Source organism: Protopterus annectens, chromosome 4.part1, assembly GCF_019279795.1.
Source record: "Protopterus annectens isolate FY-2018-M chromosome 4.part1, PAN1.0, whole genome shotgun sequence".
Taxonomy (NCBI): domain Eukaryota; kingdom Metazoa; phylum Chordata; order Ceratodontiformes; family Protopteridae; genus Protopterus; species Protopterus annectens.
In genome coordinates, this window is record NC_056734.1 from 88,991,483 (window position 1) to 89,011,627 (window position 20,145).

Consider the following 20,145-nt stretch of genomic DNA (forward strand, 5'->3'; position numbering starts at 1 on the left):
TTTAGGTTTCTGTATCTTTAAATGTGAACCTAGCTTATTTTCTGACTAGGCGTCAATTAGAAAGAGTCAGGGATGGCGTACACAAGTAAATGCGACAAGCAATAAGTAACTCAAGTTTCTGGTGATGTTTGTGGCTGTTAAATTGTCTCGAGAACCAAGCAGGAAAAGGTATGTGTTTTTCTTTTTTCTTTTCCCTCCTCTTATTTGGTGACATAAGCACTCTAGTTTGAGTAGTGTTCACAACTGTCAAACTTTGCATTTTAAACATGCTATGCCTTATTTCTGTACAAAAGAAAAGACAACAGGATATCTAAGCTAGTCACAAGCATCTTTCAACTCCGGATGTCTGGAGCCACAACACACATGACTTATAGCCTCAAAATATCACTTAAAACATATTTTTCACTGGACTATATCAGTATGTGCATATGGGTCAAAGGCAGAACATCTTTTAAGATTATTTAAAGTAGTCTTATGATACATCCTAACTGAAATACTTCATTTCAAAAGCAACACATTTCTGCCCAGCATTAGCGTTTATCCAAACAGGGACACTTTTAACTTAAAAAGTAATACTATCAGGGATGTAACTGATAATAAGTTATATAGCAGCCATTACTATACCTATTAAGCAATATAACCATATACTGATTAAAGTATTATAAGTTAATGAAGATTTAATAAAAGAAGAAAAATAAAAACAACAAAACACAAAGAGAGAAAATAAATAAATAAATAAATAAATAAACTATTTGGGAACATTATTATGCATTGATTACTCTGATTAAGAATATGAAAATAATAGATGGATAATAATGAAAAATAGTCATGTTTAAATTATGCTTAGTATATTGATGTGATTTGAGATAAATGTATTTACATTTATGCTAATTTTGACATTTAAAATATAATTGAAAACAGTACCTGTTTTAACTTGAAGACAGTAAGAACTTTTCTTTTGTTGTTAGTATTATTATTTAGATTTTTACAGAATATAACATATGTAAGATTATTTGTCCTTTAGTTTTTTTTTCGTTTGCTCAACAGTTTTCCAATTATTTACTTGAGCATTTCTCTTGATTGTACTTATTGTCCAGTCCATAGATTCTTCATGTGTTAGGATGTTGTTGTTGGTAAGGTATTTTATTGCTGAATCTACTGTTTCAAAGATTTTTATTCCATTTGGTAGAAAACTTTCAGTCTTGCTGGAAATAAAAGATGGACTTTCAGTTGCTTTTTCTTCAAGGTTTTTATTGGTAGAAATTCTTTTCTTTTGAAACCACCTTTGTAGAATAATCATTGTCAAATCTTATTAATGAATCATTGTATTTGATGGGAGAATTTGCCCAAGCATTTCTTAATATAAGATCTTTATCTTGTGTAGAAAAAGTCTCACAATTATAGATCTCGGCTTGTTCTTACCGGAGAAGAAGCATTTCCAGAAGCTGCTAGTGATCTATGCCCGTTCTATACCATATGAAAGAGCTTCAGGTATTTTTGTTATACATCTGGTATCCAGGTGGTAAGAAAGTTTATCATATTGTCCCCTTCAGATTTTCTGATAGGCCATATATTCTAATATTATTTCTTCTTGTGCGGTTTTCCAAAGCATCAAGCTTTTCTAGTAAATATGTATTCGGTTGAAGTAAGAATTCAGTTTGTTGTTCTTCTATTTGGACTCTAGTGTCAATGTCACTTAATGACTGTTCAATAAGTGATATCTGTCCTTTCTGCTGTGTAAACATTTCTTGAAGCTGTTCCAGTTGTTGTGAGCACTTTTCTTTAAAAGTATCTATTTTATTGTCCATCTTGTCGATTTTTATTGTAAGTTCCTGTATATTTGTAATGAGAGACTGCAGGTCTTTTTTGAGAGAAGAGTCTTGTGCTGTATTCCTTAGATGACTCATGCTGTAAAGCTGATATTGGTGCTGATTTTCCAGTAATTAATTTGACAGGAATTTTTCAAGTTCTGACAATAAAATTTTTCTTATAGATGCTCAGAGTTATTAGAAATAAGTTAGTAATAAAAATTTCTTCAAATTAAATATTATTTTGTAAAATTCCTGTCAGGAATTGTATTGAGGTAAGAGAGCAGAAATGAAGTGCAGCTATCAGTTCAGCATCCTAGCCACCATGTATTTTTCTTTGAATGTGGGTTTTAATGTTGTTTCAATGAATGTGAGTTTCAAGGGCAGATAAGTTTTAATGCCAAGTTTGTTTAGCAGATGTCTTAGTGTTTGTGCTGTAAAATGCAAAATAAAACTTTCAAATGAAGTTCAAATCATCATAGAAGTAAATCAGTATGCACATTAGTGTTTATGGTAAATGGAGTGAAATAGCAAAGTAATGGATCATTGGAATGGCTGCAGGGGAGGCTCCATTCGACCATGGTTTTGTGAGGGGGCGAGCTTAGACAGACCCAGCTGAACTATACCTCCCAACTGTCCAGATTTTCAAAGAATGAATAGATTTTTTGCTTCTTATTTTTGGTTTGTTCCTCAATTTGTGGTTTTCTGGCAAATGATTTAGGAATTAAGTCACTAAATAATGACACACTAGTTTCAGACTTTATAACCTTCAGAAAATGCATGCTAAAATAAGACCTGTTCTATCAACTGTCCCAGTTTATACAAGAGCAATTTTTAGTACTATTTATATGTTCCCTCAATATATTTGGCCTTGTCCAGATTTATTGCATTAACAGGTTGAGAGGTACATGCAAATAAATTGCTTTATAGAATTAGGCATAGCCAAACCTCAACTGTCCTGATTTTGGCTCAAAATGTTGCTCTTCCCCTAATGATCCCTCCACAAAATAGCAATTTTGGAAGAAAACATAGAGGGTTTACTTTACTTTTATAAATAACTGTAATGATCAGAGTTATACATTACTTTTATTTCAGAAATGCATGTAGATTCTCTAATTTTGTCAGCTGCTCTAAGTTAACTGTGCTCATATTAAAATGGTGTCCCTCCTTTGACAGGTTCCCAGCTGTATTGTCTGGCAATTTTATATTTTGCATCACATTTTGGTCCGTTTTCATAAAATTGCAGTTTTCTGGCAAATTAGTGGCAAATTGTTAAAGACTGAAGTTAGAAAATAATGCAGACATTTCAGTTTCAGATTTCATACCTTTCAGAAAATTTGTACTGATGCAAGACCTACTACTATTCTATTATCTTTCTAAGTTTATAAGAGCAAAATTTAAAAAAAATGTCCTTATTTTTGGGCCTTTGCCTCAGTTTTATTTATGAGTTTGTTGCTGTAAGAGGTTGAGAGGTGTTTTGTGTGCGTGTGTGTGTGTGTGTGTGTGTGTGTGTGTGTGTGTGTGTGTGCGTGTGTGTGCGTGTGTGTGTGTGTGGTAGGTAGCATACCTCTCAACTGTCCACATTTTGCAGAATGTCCAGATTTTTGCCCCATATTTTTTGTCTGTTCCTCCTAAATTTTGTGATTTTCTAGAAAATCATTGAAGGCTGAAGTTTCTAAATAATGACAGACATTTGAGCTTCAGACTTCATGTCCTTTAGAAAAATTCATACTAGCACAAATCCTGTTATTCTAGCAACTTTCTAAGTTCACGAGAACATTATTTAATATATGTCCCTGTTTATTTTAGGCTTTGTCCATATTTCTTGCACTAAGAGGTAGGTAGGGGTGTGTGTGTGAATGAAACATCCTAGTTAGTGGTATCAGGTTGTTAGTAATTTACTCAAGCTCAAAACCTGTACCTTAGTTACAGAAAACAAAAGCATAAAGTCTCTACCCCAACTACCATGCTGCATTTTTCAAAGAACTGACATTTCAGGTTAATTTTCAATTCAAGGACCGGGTTTGAGTGAATTTATATTATATTACTGAAGAGGCATTACAGCGAATGCCTCTTCATCGACACTAAAAAAGGGCCGTGAAGATTATTAAATGGAATAGCTTGCTTGGCTGGGAGGGGGTAGCAGTTTGAGAGCTGTCAGTACAAATTTGAAAATCCTAGCTACACCCCTGATACTACTGTATCCATTGAATACTTTATTATAAGACACATATATTGCCAAGCAGTTATACTGTCTGAGTTATTTCAATTTTGTTATAACATAGCTAGAAAAAGTATTTGATTTTCACGAACTGTGTCATGCCTAGGATCTATGCACACTTGATCAAGATGGCTCTAAAGAAGAACAAGCAATATTCAGCTTATATACATTTTTTGGATAGCAGCAGGTGTTCATAGGTTAGTACTAGGCTAACTGCCCTTGTGAGCCATTGTAAGCCTAGACAATTATCCCTTGTGAGACTCAAACCCCGCACCTTGTGTTTGTAAGGCAAACACCTTAACCATTAGGCCACCCTCCCAACAGCTGTTTTTAGTGTCTTTGTGGTTTATATCCCTGATTTCTGTTTCATGTTATCTTTGTGTTGGTTGCTATGTCTGGATTTTCTTTTCTTTATTTCTGTACCTGGAGGCTCACAAAAGGACTTTGTTAGTTCTTTTTGAAATGTTAAATGTCTTAATAACTTCCTTGTTTGTATGTTCCAGTTTATCATAATAGGATGCCATTTACCATAATCGGTTTAAGCCCACCACCACATGTATTCACTGATAAGCTAAATTAAGCATATTTTTATGTTTTTATATTCTTGCCATGAATTGACACTAAGACAGAGAATGAAAATTTAAAGGGATAAGTACAAAAGAAAAAAGAAAGGAAATGATATCTACTGAAAAACTGAACTAAGTATGTTTTTACATTTTCCTTCTAAATTGTTATGTTCCATATTCATTTTTAACTTTGCAGTTCAAGTCTTGCATGTTACATTTCTGCATTTAGAGAAAGAACTTTTCCTTTTACATTATTTCAAACCTTGCATTAAAAGAAAACATTTTCTGTTACATTATTTCAAACCTTGCATTAAAAGTAAACATTTTCTTTTACATTATTTCAAACCTTGCATTAAAAGCAAACATTTTCTTTCACGTTATTTCTTTGGGGAAAATATTTTACTTTATATAATATCTATCAATTCCCCCTTTTGTTTTAATTTAGCCAAAGAAAATGCAATCTATAAAAAATGCAATCCTCTTTACTTAATATGATTGATAACTGTTACTTGATTTATAGTTTTATTAATACAGATTTTAACACACATACAAATCATTATAAATAAAGAGATTATGACAATGAAGGCAATCAAGGCCATGATTATAGTACCCCACCACTCTGAAAATAGTCTGCTTAATGAATCGGATCACTCTGTACTCTATATTTTACTGGATTTTAAGGAAACCTCAGCAATTTTCTCTAAATGTTGCTCTATAGATTCTGACTTATCAGGAATAAATGTACAGCATTCCACTCCCACCAGAGTGCATACCTCCCCTTGGCTAGCAAGCATGTAATCTAAAGCCACCCTATTCTGGAGGACCATTGTCCTCATTGCTACCATCTCCTCTGTTATATGTGAGATACTCTATAGGTTGCATTTGTTAATACTTTCATAAACTTTGCAACTTTTCATAATTCCAATATAGCCTTAGTGGCACCATACCAGGGAAAGATCCCAGCCCCTGAAATAACACCATCTCCTAAGTCAAACTGTTTTATATCCTCCTCTATTTTGTAAAGACCATCATGAACCTTCTTCTTTTTCCAATGGTTTCTTACCATGTCCTCTAGTAATGTGTGTGTAATTCTCATAATTGGAACTGCATACCCTATGTAACAGGATCCCCACCATCCTATTGGTAGCCATTTGTAAGAATTCTTTCCCCATATGAAAAAGAACCCCTCTGCCAGAACTGTGACATTCTCTCAGTCCATTGAATTAGTTGTGGCATCACTCCTGAGGAAGTCTGTCATCCCTTCCTCAAATGAACTGTTATGTGTTAACTCCCATGCTGTTTTTATTTTATCAATCTCTCCATGATACTCAAGCTTGTTGCATGACCAGAGAGGGTGTAAAGTAATGGAATAATTAAAATTACTAATACCAACCCTAACTGTCCCTTTCTTCTGAAAACAGAGTATGCCTCTTTCTGTTTCTGTCAACTGTAAATGTTCTTTTATGGCCAATTGTCTTACGACAATATTCTTATAAGACCCTTTAAACATAAATCCCATATTTGTAACCTCTACAAGGGCTGCATGTAATGGTATTTTTTTCTCTGTAAGGAATGTGGCTACAAACCCAACAATTTGACTTATTATGTGCCTTTGCAAGCACACTTTGCATGGCCAAAAATGTATGGAAATCAGGTATCCAGTCCTGATGTCCCTATTCTCGTGATTTATTAAACCTGAGTATCTCTCCACATTCCATATATATTTTCTTTGCAATTTTCTTATTTGCATCTCTTTTGTATTTGCATATTTTTTTTTGGATTGTTCTCTTCTGTCCATATATCTCTATTATAAACAATATATACAATAGCATCAGTATGCATATGACTATTAGTATGGACCTCCAAATCTTGAATGTCCATGTAACAGGTCTAGTCTCTTCTGTTTTTTCTGACCTTCTTCTGAATGGAAATATCGGCATCTAGAAACAAATTTAAACAGACTGTTACTTACCTAACACTGTTTGTCTTTTATTAACTTACACTGATCTCTATGAATCTGAAAGAATAGCATTTGGTCAACACCATAAAAACAACGAATCTTGCGGTAAAGGAACGCCACAGCAATGAAACAATAAACTGCCTTCGTACTGAGTAAAATGGTTAAACTCAGAATAAATGCACCACAATATCTCTATGAATCAACATGGTATGTTACTTTTGCTTGGATGCCCCCTGTTTCCTGGGATTGATCATTTCCTAATTTACCTTTTGTACTATGTATACTAACGTCCCTATCTGTTCTATCACCTCATAGAGATCCTGTCAGTTACTATCCCATGGTCCCCCTTTCTGGAGGTTTTTTATAAACAACTTGTCTCCACACTGTAGTTTCATTTCCTCAGAAAGCACTGGCATTTCCTCTCACAGATGGTAGGCCTGTTCTCTGGCTATTGTATCACACACTGCCTGTATATCCTTTAACCATTTTTGGTGTTCTACCGCTGTCAGTAACAGTCAATTGTCCACTGATTCTGGGTCACAAGGAAATGCGCAGGGCATTTTCCTCCCTGTCATCACCTCAAAAGGTGACATTCTTGCTTTGCTGTGAGGTGTAGCCCTAATCCCAAATAGAATACCTGGCAAATATCTCATCCAGTCCTTGCCTTTTTCCAAACATGTCTTTTTTAACCTTTCTTTAATTGTCCGGTTCATCCTTTCAACAATTCAATTGGAGTGTGGATGGTACAGAACATGAAAACAATGCTGAATCCCCAACAGTTTGCACAAATGCCACATTATTTGTCTTGTAAACTGGGGTACATTATCTGATTCTATGACCTAAGGCCATCCCCAGTGGACAAAAATGTTTTTCCATAATGCCTCTGCCATAGCTTTAGCTGTCATACTGTTAGTGGGAATTGCTTCTACCCATTTTGAAAACACATCAACCACCACTAAGAGATATCTGTATTCCCCTTTTGCAGCTGTAAGGGGTCCTGCATATTCTCCCTGTATAGCATACCATGCCCCATCTACCACCGGTACTCTATGCAATTGAGGTTTCTTTACATTTGCATTAGTTTGTAGACAAACCAAACATCCCTCTAGTTCTGTCTTACACAGATTTTTAGACAGGGATTCCACACCTTTTGTTTCACTATACGCCATAACTTTTCTGTACCTGTGTGGCCCAAAATCTTGTGATTATATTCAACCAACTGTCTAGCTAGATCTCCTGGGATATATGGTATTTTTTTCCATTTGCTTTGGATAGACAAAAATTGTATGTCTGGCATCCCCTTCCTGTATACACCTGTCTAATTCTTCAAGGATCCCTTTCTGTTTTTGGAGGGCTGACAAATCCTCTATTTTTTACAGGTATTGATTTTCCAACTGACATTACCTTGTCTGCGTGCTCAAGACACTCATGTGGGTATAGCCATTAACCTGTTTCAGCTGCTCGTTTTGCCTTGGCATCCACCAAGGCATTTTCTCTAGCTTCTTCTGTGTTACTTTTTTGATGTGCTTTAATTCTGACAATACTAAACTTCTCCTGTAAATTGTTCTGGCTAATCAATGCCCATAACTCCAATAGTGCTGGGGCATATTTTAGTGGTTTGCCAACACTGTCAATGAATCCCCTTCTGGCCCAAACTGCCATGTGTAAGTGTAAAGAATTTACCACATAGGCACTGTCACTGCAAATATTGACAGGTTTAAAATGTAAAACATATTTTACAGCTTTTAATTCTGCCCTTTGGGCTGACATATAACCTAGCAGTTTCTTTAAAATAGGGTTTTGGCCATCTCCTAGAATTACAGCAAATCCCATAAAATATTTCCCATCTTTCCAAAATCTCACCCTATCTACATAGACCATGGGTAAACTCCTTTGGAAATGTGCATTTAAAGGCGAGACTTCTGGGTCCTCTAAACTCTGGACACAATTATGTTTTTGTTCTGTCATAACTGACAAGATCTGAAAGATAATACTTGTCCCCCATCTGTATTTGCACATTTTGGTACTGAATAGTCATCCATTTTGCAAAAATGGTTTGACTCATCCCTTCTGTGATTTTATTAATTTCCATGGGATTTAGTGGGAGCTTAACAGACTGATGTGGTGTCTGCACAATTATTTTTGAAAAGACTGTCAAGTATTTTGTTTGTTTGATTCCCCAATAAATGACCACAAGCCTTTGAGTGAATGGGTGGTACCCCTTTTGAACTAGAGTTAATTTTCGGCTACAGAAAGTTACCAGTCAGAGTGTCCTTTCCACCTTGCCCTCACTTCCCTGAGGCCAATATTGCAGGAGAACTGCTAAAATGGTCTCATTCCCTGGAGCTGCCTGTAAGATGAAATTTTGCCTAACTTCAGGCGCTACTAGTTCAGAGGCCTGTGACAATTCTTTCTTTAAGAGTTCAAAAGCCTCTTCTTTTTTCTGTCCCTATTTCAAACATGGTTCCTCCTTTTGATCAACTAACATTTTATCTAGGGGTGCAGCAGCCACTGTGTAATCTTCTATGAACTCTCTGTTATGGTTCATAATCCCTAGAAATTTATGTAATTCTGAAATGGTCAATGGCTGAGGCAATTCCAAAATTCTTTTTACTCTCTCCTTATAAGGAGAGCTGCCAGTGGGATAGACTATTTTTTTCCAAAAACTTTACTTCCTGTGAAAAACCTGGATCTTTTCACTATTAACTTTGAATCCTGCATCATGTAGTATATTTAAATCTTTTTAAGGAGTTTCTCATGCAGTTCTTCTGTTTCTGATTGAATGAGCATGTCATCAATGTAGTGAATGACACTGTCATCTGTCTCTAAGGGTTTCAAAATTTCCCCTACAACTTGATGAAAAATTACAGGGCTGTTTTGAAACCCTTTTGGCAATTGCATCATTAGATACTGTTGATTGTTGAAAGTAAAAGCAAACCATTGCCAATCTTTCTTTTGTAAAGGGACTGCAAAAAATTTATTAGCTAAATCAATGACTGTGCATCATTTACTTTGATACTTTATTCTTGCTGCCAATTTTGACACCCCTAGAGCCAAATGTGCACGAGGGGTCAAGTATTGATTAACTTTACATAAATCAATGACTAATCTGTAACTCCCATCTTTCTTTTTCAGTGGCCAAATTGGTGAATTTGTGGGATTATGACCTTTCTATATTATGCCTGCCCATTCCCATTCTTCTATACACCTGTTCATATCCTTTTCCACCTCTTTGGGAATTGGATATTGCTTTTGAAATGGTTGAATGTAAATACTGGGATTACCAATGCTGACCAGCATTTTTAATTTGCCACAATCCATCTTTGACATAGCCCACAAGGGCTGAAATTGTTGTTTAATTTTTTTCCCACTTGTCCTGCATTACTGAATGTCCTTTGTTAATGTATTTTTTGTACTTGTCTACATTTATTACGAAACAGGTAAATTGTTTGACAGTATTAGGTCTGTCATCTTTACTGGTAGTCCACAAAACCCTGTTAGTAAAGTCAATTATTATTTCCAGTTTACCTAAGATATCTACTCCAAAAATTCTTGTCCCACAACTGGAATTTATAAGAAATGTACCTTCTAGCAAAGTTTTATTTTTTTAAACATATCTTCACTGGTTTAGTAGCCAAAGCCATACTAGTGCTGCCATCAAAGCCTTGAATATATGATTGTTTTAATGGATTAACAGGCAAATGTTTGTTAGTGACCGAGACTGCCACCCCGGTGTCAATTAAAACATCCTTTCATAATGTCCACTCCACCCATATGTCTGTTAATGGACGTCTGTCCTTTCTGCATTTGAAAGTAGTTAAAAAGGTTACTTGGTTGCGGGGGGCACACCCCTTATCTGAATCTAATTTGCTTTGATCAATCATCCTGGGTGTGTCTCTAATTACACAGACAGTATGTTCTGTTTTTTGCTGACTGTTTATGTCATCACTGTCAAGAGTGTATTTTGTACTTTCTATCTCAAGTTTTATTTCCTGACCCATGCCATATGGAGGATTATATGGTGGATTTTCTGTGTATTTTATGGGACATATTTTAATTTCCCCTGAATCATTCAGGTTTTGATTCTTTGATCATTTTTCAGAAGCATTTGAAACTGTCAACCTGTTAAAGTGATGTAGAATTTATGGTACCAAATAAACAATAACTACTGGTAATGGATGTCGAAGGTCACATTGGATTTAGCTCACCACTGTTAAATTATTTAAATGGCAAGATACCAGACTCACACCGTACTTCTGTATCCGTTATCCATTGAATACTTTACTATAAGAAACATATATTACCAAGCAGTTCTACTGTCTGAGTTATTTCAATTTTGTTATAACATAGCTAGAGAAAGTCTTTGCTTTTCACGAACTGTGATGTGCCTAGGATCAATGCACACTTGATCAAGATGGCTCTAAAGAAGAACAAGCAATGTTCAGCTCATAGCAGCAGGTGTTGTTTTTAGTGTCTTTGTGGTTTACATATCTGATTTCTATTTCATATCATCTTCATATTGGTTGCTATGTCTTGATTTTATTTTCTTTATTTCTGCACTTGGAGTCTCACAAAAGGTCTTTGTTATTTCCTTTTAAAATGTCACATGTCTTAACAACTTCCTTCCTTGTATGTTCCAGTTTATCATAACAGGATGGCATTTACCATAATCATTTTAAGCCTGCAACCACATGTATTCACTGATAAGCTAAATTAAGCATGTTTTTATGTTTTTATATTCTTGCTGAGAACTGACGCTAAACAATATGTATCTATTGAATACCGAACTAAGCATGTTTTTTATATTTTCTACTAAATTGTTCTAACAGGTGTTAAACTGTCACATAGTTGGCTGCTGTACTAAGCATATGAACTTTCCATATCTATTTTTAACTTTGCAGTTCAAGTCTTGCATGTTACATTTCTGCATTTAGAAAAAGAATGTTTCCTTTTACATTATTTCAAACCTTGTATTAAAAGCAAACTTTTTCTATTACATTATTTTAAACCTTGCATTAAAACAAACTTTTTCTTTTACATTATTTCTTTGGGAAAATATTTTACTTTACATAATATCTGTCAAAAAATATATAAGAAAATGTTAAAAGTTATAAGATGTGGTAAGTTAAAACTTTGTAACAAAAAAATCATGGACTTACAAAATGGGTATGTATAGAACTCAAACAGACTATTTTAAGGTATCATAAGGTTTAGTTATAGGAGAAGGGAAGGTAGTTGAAACATGATTTTTGATCATCCTGCAATACAGCTAGAGGTAAAGGAAAACAAGGAATATATAAAAATAGCAAAAGAATAAAAGGGATAAACAAGAAGGCATAGAATGAAGAAGGAAGAGATTAGCAATGCAGTTATGGAAAGAGCATAGTACTATGAGAACATTTAATAAAAACTGGTTTGAATGGTGGATGATATTTAAGGGAAAATATGAAAAAAAAAGATTTTACAGTGGCAATATGATATGAGAAAAGTAGAGAAAAAATATAGAAGAACATATACTGATACATTTGAAGATTTAGAACATAGTGATAGAAAGTACTTTGACCAAGAAAAAGAATTATATGAAAGAAATCAAGAAAAACTACAAGAATTGTTATATAAACAACATTTTTTACAAGGAAAAAAAGAAGTATCAAGTAACTTAAGCAGATTTGTAAAGTAAGACAGGTAGCGTAATGAGAGAAATAAAAATGTAAATGGAGAAAAAACACAACGAAAACTAGGTCTGTTACATAGGAATAAGAAATACCTGATGAAGGACACAAAACATTCTCTAGCTCAAGCTTTTCTACTGCCTACTCTATTCTACACTGCACCTGTTCTCACCAATCTCCAGTCTAACCTCATGGCCAAACTTGAAACCACCTATAATAAAATAGCTAGGTTTGCTGCCAATCTGCCCTACCGATCCCATCACGGTACTGCCCTAAAAATGTTTTCATGGCCAGAAGTCCAAAGCCAACTCTTACTTCCTCAGCTCTACCTCACTCACTCTCTGCTAACTAATCCCTCCCTCTACCCTGTTCTCTCTACCCTTATCTCTCCTTGTTCCCCTAAACAATGTCTCTGCAGTGCAGACCAACATCTATGTCTATAAGCCCACAAAGCAAACTGGTAAACTACTGTATAATCATTATGTAGCTTGCACTTGGAATAAACTTTCCACAGACCTTAAATCCATCACAAACAGTCTCAGTTAAAAAAAAAACGTTAAACGATTACATGCTTAACACATGGACCTGCCCCTGCCCAACTATTACCTGACCTGTTCATCCACAACTTCTTTTCTCCTTATTCATTGTTCATGCAATGTCATATTTACTACCTCCAATTGTCAAAGGATATTACTAATCCATTTTCTCTCGGTTCTTATATATAGAAGGGGGTTAACACTCCACTACTTACTAATTATTTGCCAATGTTGTAATTGTAGTATTACCCTCTGTGTGAATGCTACTGTTTTTACATTTTGTAATAGTAAGTCTTAGTTGCTTTTGCATCTGTATTATTTTGTTAAGCTCTGTATCTGTATTTTGTACTTTTATATGCATTATTTTTTGTATATGGCTGGGGCTTTTCTCCTTGGGTCTCTGCTGAAAAAGGTATTCTTGCCCAGTCAGACCAACCCAATTAACAAATGTCACATGAATAAATAAATAAATAAATAAAATAAAATAGAAAGAACTCAGGAAAAGATTATGATTAGCGTAGTACAATATGTACTAAAAACGTTTAAAGAAAAAAAGAAGGTAGTGAAAAAAACATGGAAAGTAAAAACATTAGCAGAAAAAGAGAATAAAGAGTTGGAAAAGGAGATTTATTTAAATGAGCTAGTTAAAATATTACCCACCCTACTCTGACCTATGCCAGGGATCCTTGCTAATGGTGTGAGAGGTATATGTGCTCCTATTGGCCAGTGTGTGTCCACCATAAACCCAGCAGCCCTGGGTCAATAAGCTAGTGGCTGTCTGGTATAGCTCTGTTGAGTGAAAGCTGGACATAAAACCAGCTAACCTGCCAAACATGAACTGAGGATTGCTATGTTTAATGTAGGTTCACTGACAAGATGCAGCTTGGAAGTGGATGACAAGATGATATGGAGGTGGCTGGACATCCTATGTATGCAAGATATGAGATGGAAGGGCAGTGCAGCAAAGCCACTTGGCTTGGGATCCAGACTCTACTACTCAGGAGGGGAACAGGCTAGAAATGGTGCAGAAATGATGGTGAGATAGGCTTCAAAAGGCAGTGAGGGATATCATCAGAATTAATGACAGATTCATGGTAAGCAGACTCCAGTCTAATGATAGGGCAGTATTCATAATCTCAGCCTATGATCCATAGCAGGGTTGTGACAGTGAGGAAAGAGTGCATTTAGACAGCAGTTGCAGGATCTACTAGATAAAGCAGGACAACATGAATTGGTGTTGATAATGGTGACTTGAATGCACATATCAGGACAAACAGAACAGGATATGAGGACTGCCTGGGTCCACATGAGTGGAGCAACATGAATAAAGAAGGAGAATCCATTCTAGACTTCCGTCTAGCAAATGGCTTGATAGTTGTCAACACATGGCTCAAAAAGAGAGACAGTCACAAGATCACATACAAGAGTAGCCAACGTGCAACTTAATTAGACTTGTTCCTAGTAAGGAAAAGGTACTGGGGTAGAATCCATAATTGCAAAGTCATCCCCAGTGAAACAGTTGTCACACAGTATAAACCAATAGTTGCCACAATCAGCTGCAATCAGTGGTCAGAGAAGGCTCCAAGGTCAACAGACACCAGACTGAAGACCTGGATGTTGACTGGAGAGAAAGTATAATAGTTTAAGGAATTACCCAGTACTCTAGTACCATAAGAAGAAAATGAAACAGGTGGAAGTGAACAAGAATGGCAGTGCCTTAAAACAGTATGTGTTAGAACTACAGAAAAGATATGTGGCTGAGTCAGGTATGGAAATAAGGTACATAAAGAAAGCTGGTGGTGGAATACAAAAGTCTAGGAAGTCATCAAAAGGAAGAAGGTGTGCAGGAAGAAGTTGGATATAGAAAAGACTGACCAGACTAGGAAGGACTACTGGTTGGCTAACAAAAAAACTAAGAAAGAAGTTGCAATACCAAAGAACAGAGCATTGGAGCCACTCTACCAGCTTCTGGAAAGTGACTCAGAAAGTGGCACAAAGAAACTATATCAGGTTGTAAGGCAAAGACAGAAAGATAAAGAAGATAGACACCCTTCATAAGGGATGCCAGCAGCAACCTACTCACCAGTCCTCAGGACATCAAAGGCAGATGGAAGGAGTATTTCCAGCAGCTTCTGAATGCCGAAAACCCCAAAGAAGCTGTAGTGCTGCAGAAACAGCCTACAGTGAAAGAAGAAGAGGAGCCACCCTAGAAGTAGTAAGACCAGCACTAAAGAAAATTAAGTCAGGGAAAGCAGCAGACTCAGATGAGGTCAAAGCATATTTAATAAAGATGCTGGGTGAGATAGGGGAGAAATGGCTCTTGAGGGTACTAATAGCAGTGTGGCAAGAAAGGCATATCCCAGATGACTGGAGAATAAACATACTCATGCCAGTGTGTACAAGAACAAAGGAAACATCCACAACTGTAGTCAATACAGAGGCATCAAACTCATATTGCATTGCATGAAAGTTCTAGAGAGGGTGATTGATAAATGGATACACAGAGTAGGATAATGTAAGATGGGAAATGAGCAGTTCAGATTCAGATCAGATTGCAGCACAATTGACCCGATGTTTGCAGTGAGACAGATACTTGAGAACAAGCTAGGGATGAGGACAGAGTCCATCTGAGCATTCCTAGACTTGGAGAAAGCATATGACAAGGTCTCAAGAAAGCTGATCTGGAAAGTACTGTGGTAGTTTGAAGCCCCAGAGCACTGGTATAATTAGTGCAGGTTATGTGCAAGGACCCAATGACTCATATACAAACAGTGTTCGGCCTCACAGAGGGGTTCACAGTGGGAGTGGGTGTACACCAGGGTTCACCTCTGAGCCCACTGTTGTTCATACTGGTGATGGACTAGCAAAACAGGTCAGAGGAGGCAGATCAACAATGTTGCTGTATTGAGACGATGTGGCATTACAGGCAGACTGAGTTAGAACTTCAGCAAAGGATAGGAGAATGTAATGCAAAACTTAAGACACATGGGATGAAACTAAGCACAGATAAGATGGTGGTAATGGCAGAAAATTGGGGAAATCAGAAAAAGCTGAGAACAGAGATAGAAGGGAAGATAGTGGAACAGCTAAACAGCTTCAATACACTGGATGGGGTGGTTGAGGAGAAGGGAAGTCTGAATGAAGAGGTCAAAACTAGAATCAGAGGAGTGCAGCCAACTGGCATAGAGTGTTGGGTGTAGTCTAGTACAGAAGAATGCCAAAGAAGCTGAATAATAAGGTATACAAGACTGTGGTGTGACCAGTACTACTGTATGGTACAGAAACCTGGGCAGTAAAGATAAAACAGTTGACGAAGCTAGAGGTGATGGAAATGAAGTGACTGAGAAGGGTGTTAGGATGCACACTGTGGGACAGATGAAGAAATGAGGACATAAAAGCAGAAGCCAAAGTAGCTCAAATTGCAGAAAATATCAAAGTGAACAGATTACGGTGGTTTAGACACATGCAGAAAAGCAGAAGACAATCTGGTGATGAAGATTTGGGAGAGACAGGAAGAAGGTAAGAGGAAGTGAGGACATTCAGCAAAGAGTTGAATAGATTGTGTGAAAGAAGATCTGTGACAGTCAGGCATGAGTGTTGAAGAAGACAGGATACCCCAACCCCATGTAAGAAAAAAATGGGGAAAAGGGGGGATGACGATGATGATGAGCTAGATGAAATATTGGGACAAGTAAATATAAATTCTGCTGCAGGATCATATGAAATAGGGTATGAAATGTATAAAAATTTAAGGGATTGGCAAAAAAAATTAAAGATTTTGAAGAAATCATTAAATGAAGGTTTTATGTATAAAAAATACGTAGTGAAATACTTAAATTCATATTAAAGAAAGAAGATAGAAGACAATTAAAAACTGGAGACGGTATTGAATAATAATGATTATAAGATCTTTATGAAAATAATAGGTAAATAGGTGGTTACCGGTCTATTGACCCAAAGGTCTTTATAAGCCCAGCCTTATGTGCCCAAGATAATACTAGAGAAACTGAATATCAAGTATCTTGCCTAAACTCAAGATCTTAGTTAGCAACAACTGCTCATATCTAGGAAGGTCGTAGGTGAAATCTCTGGCAGGAGTTTAAGGTTTCCCATTATGTCATCCAGGCTACACTTAAACAGGATCATACAGGTTTTTTGTTTGATGTGAACTGTTAGCCAATTCCAGATTAGTGGCAGCCTCTGAGAGGCATATCTCTCTCTCCAGCAGGTCCCATTTATGTTGCAGGCCAGGTTAAGGTCCGTGGAGCAGGTGACCCTTGTCCTATTTGACTTGCAGATGTGCATCATTTCTATTAGGTTTGGATCTGAGATTGCTCTGTAGGCCAGGCACAAGTCTGCTCGAAGTAACCTGCATGCTAGTGAGTATAGTGAAAGTGACTTCAGTCTGTCAATGTATGACATTTGCAGGAGACCCTGAATTTTCTTGGTTAGAAATCTCTGAGGTCTCTCAAGTTGCTGCAGGTGCCTGGTAAGGTACATACCAAAGGGAGCATTATACTCAATTGTTGATCTGATGAGGGTTGAGTACAGGGGTGTTATGACTGCTTTCACTCTTGAGGCAATGCCTTTGCTAATGAGGAGTGTGATGTAGAATGCCTTCCTTACTACAGTAGACACATTGTGGTCAAGTTTAGGCTACAATCAACTTGCTTTCCCATGTCTCTTATCACTGAGTTGTTACTTAGAGTATTATTATTTATATGACTGTCTGCAGAGATATTCTTTTTACTGAATGGAATAATAATGCATTTTTTGCATTCAGTTTGAGTCCATGGCCTTGGCACCAATTATTGGTTTGTATAAGTCCCTCTTGAAGTATATTTACATAATTTGGAGATTCAATGACTGCACCTAATTTGCAGTCATCAGCAAACTTAGTCAACCATAGCCCCTCTGTTTTGGCCTGAACTTCTGACAAGTTTATTCCAAACAATAGGGGGCCCAGCACTGACCCCTGTGGAGCCCCACTGATGACAGGTCTGGTAGTTGAGGAAAAGTCCCCAACTTTGAATGAGTGCGATCTGTCAGTGAGCCAGTTAGCAACCCACCTGATGACATAAGGGTTGATATTTAATTAGGAGAGTTTATCAATGATGCCCGAATGTGGGATTGTGTTGAAGGCCTTGGCTAAGTCAAAGTAGGCTGTATGCACAGATATGCTTTCGTCTATTCCTCTGGTGATGCTCTCGAAAAAGTCCATAAGGTTTAACAGGCATGACCTGCCTTTGACAAAACCAAACTGTGTTGGATCAAGGGTTTGGAGATCACCTATATCCTTATTTATAAGATCCATGATGATTCTTTCCATGGCCTTACAGATAAGGCTGGTTAAGCTTATAGGTCTTTAACTCCCAGGGTATGTTGCTGTAATCCCTTTATGACAGGGGCATGACAGTTACTGTTTTCCATTCAGCAAGGACAAAATTAGTACTCAGGCTGTGGTTGAAGAGAGTACCTAATGGAATTACTAACTCAGGCTTTAGACCATTTAAAATGCAACCTGGGATGCCATCCAGTCCCATAGAGGCTGTGTTTTTGGCCTTGGAGAGATCATTAATGACTTGCTCTTTGGAGACACAAGATGGAGGAGATGTAGTGGGAATGCTTTGTGAAATGTTTGCAGGGGACAGGGGAGTGAAATTTTGGTCAAACCTGTCAGCTAATAGGTTAGCTATTTTCACAGGATCAGTGTATGTGATGCACCCACAGCTAGTTCAGTACACACCTGGGTCCTACCTTTTAGGTTACGGATATAGCTGAAGAATGCCTTATGGTTATCCTTAACTATGGTTGCTAAGTTTTTTCGATGTTGCCCTTAGAGGATTTTACAAGTTGTCTTATTTGTTTGTTCAAGTAGAGGATGGTGTTCTTCCAGTGCTGGGACCTCTCATTTTATTCTTAGACAGCAACTTCTTCCTCTTGTCAAATAACTTATTAATGCTAGATGTCCACCAGGGAGGCTAGTATTAAGGGGAAGGATTGTCAAAAAATTATTAATGATGTAGAAATTGTGGATGATAATATGAACATAAAAGAAGTGAAAATCATGACAAGAGACCTTAATAAGGCGTTTGACACAATTGGGCATGAAATCTTACAGGTAATGATGAAAGCATATAATATAAGTGGGAAATTTAGGAAATTAAGCATGTCAGTGTATAGTAAAATACTTCTAAGTGGCGGGTTATGCCAAAAGGTACATATGAAGAGTGGTGTAAAACAGGGATGTCCAATGAGTTGTATACTCTTTGTATTAGTTATAAATGTGATAGTATGTGAAATAAATTATAAAATGAAAGAGGCAAGGTATACAACACCTCAAGGGTTAAGAATTCTAGTTCTGTTAACATACGCAGATGATATTATAATAATTGCAAAAAGGAAAATTTATATAAAAGAAGTAATAACTTGTACAAAACGAGTGTCTAGAGATAATAGGAATGACTTTAAATAAAGAGAAAAGTAAAGGTTTAAGTGATATGGTAAAGACTGAGGATATATGTTTTACAATGAATGGAATTTCTGTGTTAGGTATAAAATTTGGGAATAAAGATGTAAGTAGAATTCAGTAGGAAAAAAACAATAGAAGAAATGAAATACACCTATCTTTTCTGGAGAATATATAAATTCTCATTTAGAAAAAAGGCTTATTTGATAAAGTCAGTATTGATGGGAAAAATAGCATACTTAGCAAGTGCATTTATATTGCCAACAGTATTTGAAAATGAATTATTGCAGAATTTTATTTATTTATTTATAAAAGATAATCCACAGACAGGAAGAACCGAACCAAAAAGCACAAAGTGCAGCTTTATTGAACAACAAACAGGTCAATAAATCAAGCGCTTTCGCCAGGCAAATACCTGGCTTTCTCAAGATAAAAAGTAGTGTGACTGAAAAGTTTAAATACTTAAGCATCTGATCACATGGTACTTAATTAGTTCAACAAACATCCACTTAAGAAGGCAGTTAATTAGTAACTGAACTCAGTGAGTGAAAAGTATGCATATGAAAATGCAGAATAAAAGTTCAAATAGTGAAAACACTAAAAAATCATTTAAAAATCATTTAAAAATGATGTACAAATGTGTGCATAAAAATCACAAATGTGTAAGATAAAAGACATTTACTAATTGTAACAAGAAAATCATAGCCTAGCCCTTCTCAGCTTTAGTACACTGGATATATTAATGGCCTCATTGAGACCAGGGGATTTTGCAGCATTAAGTCTAAGCTGCCATAAAAGTTCTTTATATTCAAGGCGGGCTTCCCAGTCACCTCCTCTGGCATCGGAACCATAAACTTAAGTTTCATGTTAGGGCAAGAAGCAAGATGTTTAAAAAAAGCATTAGTGTCCTTCT